This window comes from Rhinolophus hipposideros (genome assembly GCF_964194185.1).
Source record: "Rhinolophus hipposideros genome assembly, chromosome: 12".
Lineage (NCBI taxonomy): Eukaryota > Metazoa > Chordata > Mammalia > Chiroptera > Rhinolophidae > Rhinolophus > Rhinolophus hipposideros.
Genome location: NC_138058.1, coordinates 13548231 through 13552440, shown reverse-complemented (window position 1 = coordinate 13552440; position 4210 = coordinate 13548231). Strand labels below are relative to the sequence as shown.

The window sequence follows — 4210 nt, the reverse complement described above, 5'->3', positions numbered from 1 at the left end:
TTCAGAATCCTATTATTCATAACCCTCACATACTACTAGCATCCATCCCAACTGAAAGTAAATTTTCTACTGTAATTGATTTATGCAATACATCTTTCAGTATTTCGGCCAATGAAGCTAGTCAACACCTTTTTGCTTTTATGTGTGCAGGAAAACAACTTACCTGGACATTAATGCCTCAGAATTTCACTGAGAGCACTTTCTGTTTCTCAAAATTCTGAAGTCTAATCTAGATGGTACACATTTCCCTAGGAGTTCTACTTTGCTGCAATATGTGGATGACTTGCTTTAGGGAAGATGTTGAAGAAAATTCGTCTTTATTGGTTGATGTGAGCTTTTGTCTATTAGCTTTTATCTGTTCCTGTAAAAGAGGTGATTACTGTGCTATGATCAGGGGTTGAGTAAATTCCCCCTTTGGTCACATTATCCCAAGCAGGGAAGATATAAGATGATGATATTTTCTGGGTCTCATTTTCCTGAACAGGGGAGATATGGGATGAGGTTATTTTTATGTCCCCCTTTGGTCTCATTTTCCCAACCAGGGGAGACACCAGATGAGGTTTTTTGTTTGGTCTCATTTTTTCCAGTAGGGGAGGTATGAAATGATGCTTGTTGTTCTGTCTGTGTTGTGAGGTGATGGTTGGCTTAGGGTTAAAGAAATTCTTGATTAGGGGTTGAGAGAATTCCCTCTTTGTTCTGTCTGTTTCTCCCACATCAGTAGATGAAGTGAAGAAGTAGCTAATTTATATCAGGACGACGTGACAGGCACGTTGCCAGGCTTTGGAAGAACTTGGGCTGATGGTCCCAAGCAAGAACAGTAGATATTGCTCATCCGGATGAACTGTCCCTTCGGCCAGATGTGTAGCATTCATATCAGTAACTGCCGGACCCTCCCGGAACTGGCCATTCCTCTGAGCGGGAGGCAGGAAAAAGAAACTTGGCTCTAAGGTACATCTGAGAAAATATGTAAGACAGACCTCAGTTGGCAGTGATATTTATTAAATAATTATTATTCATCATTTGGTCATTTTGTCATTGGTGATTTCTCATCATTCTAACATTTTGAAGACTTCCAACAATATGCAGCGTACTATGCCAGAGGATGTCCTGACTTCCAGCCGCGAACCTGGTGAGGTCTGGCTGGTTCCTGATCTCTTCAGTGTTGTTCCCCATGATTAGCCTTCTTGAGAACTTGTTAGCATCCAAAAAACTTATATGGAGCTTACAGCTTACAGCATCAAGAGACATCTTCACTTCCAACAACAACAACGACCACAGCAACATTCTTCAAATTGTTAACACCTTGAAAACTTATATGCAGCATATAGCTTACACAACAAAAGACGCCCTGACTTCTAACAACAACAACAATGCCAACAGCAGCAGCATTCTTGGGAACTAGCAAGCAGTGGTGTGGAAGATGCCGGAGTTTCTCAGCTGCAGATCTGGCAAGGTTTTGATTTATGACTTTTCCAGTGCTGTTCTCCCCCAATTTGGTGAGCGTTTGGCATCTACTGTAATGGTTACTATCTTATAGAGCTTATTACTGCTCTTGGATATATCTTACTGATGTTATTTGTGTATTTAGCCAAGTAAATTTTGATCAATAATAAACATGTGTTGGGATCTCTTAAACTTATAAGTATGTGTATTCCTTTGACATGACGTTGTTATCAATGTATATAGTTTAGTCTTAACCACCTTTACTTTCTGTCATTAGCACACTCTATTAATTGCCCTTGTCTTTTGCTATTGCATATTGCTAAATAAATTGATTAGATATTCCTAAATAAATTAATTAGCCCCAATCTAGCCTGTGTTCCTCCTCATTCTTTTCCCCGCTCTTCGTTAAACTCATCATTCTTGAACACTTCTTAATTTCTGGCCAAGAGTTATTTTGTATTTTCTCTATTCTAGACAAAGACTGAGGTATTTCTCCAAGAACTACTGCTTTGTTTTAGTGGAAAATAGTATTTAGAAACCAAGACCTGGGCACTGTGGGTGCTTCTAGGGACATGGGGGTCATTGGTACTAGGGTAGGGGAAATCTATTTACCTATCTGTCCATCATCTATTTATATATCAAACAAACTTTCATATCTAATCTATATATAACCCAGAGAACTGACTCTGGGTGGTGAACACACAGTGTGATATATAGATGATATAATACAGAATTGTACACCTGAAATCTATGTAACTTTACTAACAATTGTCACCCCAATAAACTTTAATTTAAAAAAAAGAAGAAGAAAGAGAAGCACAAGTAATAATCCAAGTTGCTAAGGGCACATGTAGCATAGGCATGGGAAAGACCTGCAGAAAGGAAAGGTGGCTGATACATTTCATTTGTGGAGGAGAAAAATCTCTGACCATGGCTGGCCTAGATGCAAGTGGTGTGGTATAGCACTCAGAAATGGAAAAGGACAGATCACTAAGCTACAGATGACAGGTTAACAATAACAGACACTCAGTCACTGGGCACTCCCTTACAAATCATGACATTCACATTTTTTTCAGTTGTTATTCTTAAACCTCATTGCATGTCTGGCTGCCAATAGTGTTAATTTACCATACCAAAGATTTTAAGAATTCAACCCAAAAGAAGTCCCCCTGTCCTCAACAGCGTGCTCATGTGCCAATGTAAAGACCTGGCAAAATTATTTTCAAGTACTAGGTTAATGTTATACTTGACAGACCCCTGTTTTAGATGGAAAAATAGCAAGGAAGCTTGTCCTGAAATGTGAACAGAGCAAGAACACTATACTCAGGACGGCAGAATGATTCCGTGACTGCTGAGGAGAAACACATTCCTTGCAGGCAAATGTGTGCTGCCCTGGGGTCTGGGGCACCTGGTAGACATGACTGCTCCGTGGCATTGAGACCAGTCAGCCCTGCAGCTGGGCCCAACCTGCCCCAACCCTGCTTATTTGCATGTTACTGGGGTGCAACCCACAGCCCTGGACACATTAATAGTGTGGTCACACACTGTGCAGGAATCAGTGCGGGCAGGACGTAGCGTGGACATGAGGGTCCCGACTCAGCTCCTCAGCCTCCTGCTGCTGTGGCTCCCAGGTAAGGAAGGGAAACCGGGGATTTACTCTGCCCGTGTGGTCAGTGCCACTTAGACTGCAGGGCATTTATAAAACTGGTAACAGCATTAAGAGTACGGATGTTTGCTTTCATGTTTCCCTTCTCAGGAGCCAGATGTGATATCCAGATGACCCAGTCTCCATCCTCTGTGTCGGCATCACTGGGAGGCACAGTCACCATCACTTGCCGGGCCAGTCAGGGCATTAGCAGTTGGTTAGCCTGGTATCAGCAGAAACCAGGGGCAGCTCCTAAGCTCCTGATCTATAACGCAAACAGTTTGCAAACCGGTGTCCCTTCGAGGTTCAGTGGCCAAGGATCTGGGACAGATTTCACTCTCACCATCAGCAGCCTGCAGCCTGAAGATGTGGCAACTTATTACTGCCTACAGTATCAGAGTAGGCCTCTCACAGTGTTATGAGCCTGAACATAAACCACGAAGCAGACAGCTGAGAGCAGGCCGCCCCAGCTGCTCCTATTGGTCCTCCATCAGCTACGAGTATTTCTCAAATGCACCCACTCCTTGATGGTGACTGGAAGTGTTCGTAGAAGTGTCCAGGGAGGCTCCTCTCCACCCTAACTCTCTTTGTCTCTCTTCAGTCTCAGGAGCACATGCAACGTGTCTCCTGATTTCATAAAGAACAAAGATAATCTCACCTGACCTGTCTGGCTGCGATATCAGTCAGAATTTATAAAGTGGAAGAGAAGCCACCCTAGTTATTCCTAGCAAGAATTGCTTAATATAGGGAATCAATTTTAAAGAACATTATTTCGAAGCCTTAGGGAAATAATAACAGGAGTAGCAGATAGTGGAAATGCTGGGTTCCCTGGTGCTCACCTAGAAACCAGAGAACATAAGCCATTGGGACAGAGGCCATCTAACCACGTGGTCCCCAGTCCTGTGAGGGAGGCCCAGGAGTGGGGGTGCTGATGCTCTCAGCTCACCAGTGATTCTCCAGTCCTCCTCTCTGCCTGCAGGACCTGATGGATAATATTGAATCCACCTCTTCTGACTTACGCATGTCAGGGAGGGCCCCTCTCTGAGCAAGTCTATGGGAAATCATAGAGGGCAAAGGGGTTCTGAGAAATGTGCTTCCACAATGGAGAGTTATAATGGGAAT

The 4210-nt window shown here is 43.2% G+C and overlaps 1 gene segment (V, D, J or C); it reads left to right on the top strand.

Annotated features, from left to right (window-relative positions):
* Positions 1 to 3025: 3025 nt before the first annotated feature.
* Positions 3026 to 3510, top strand: LOC308505756 (immunoglobulin kappa variable 1-12-like). The segment is given in 2 exons: positions 3026 to 3074; positions 3200 to 3510.
* The last annotated feature ends 700 nt before the right edge of the window (positions 3511 to 4210 follow it).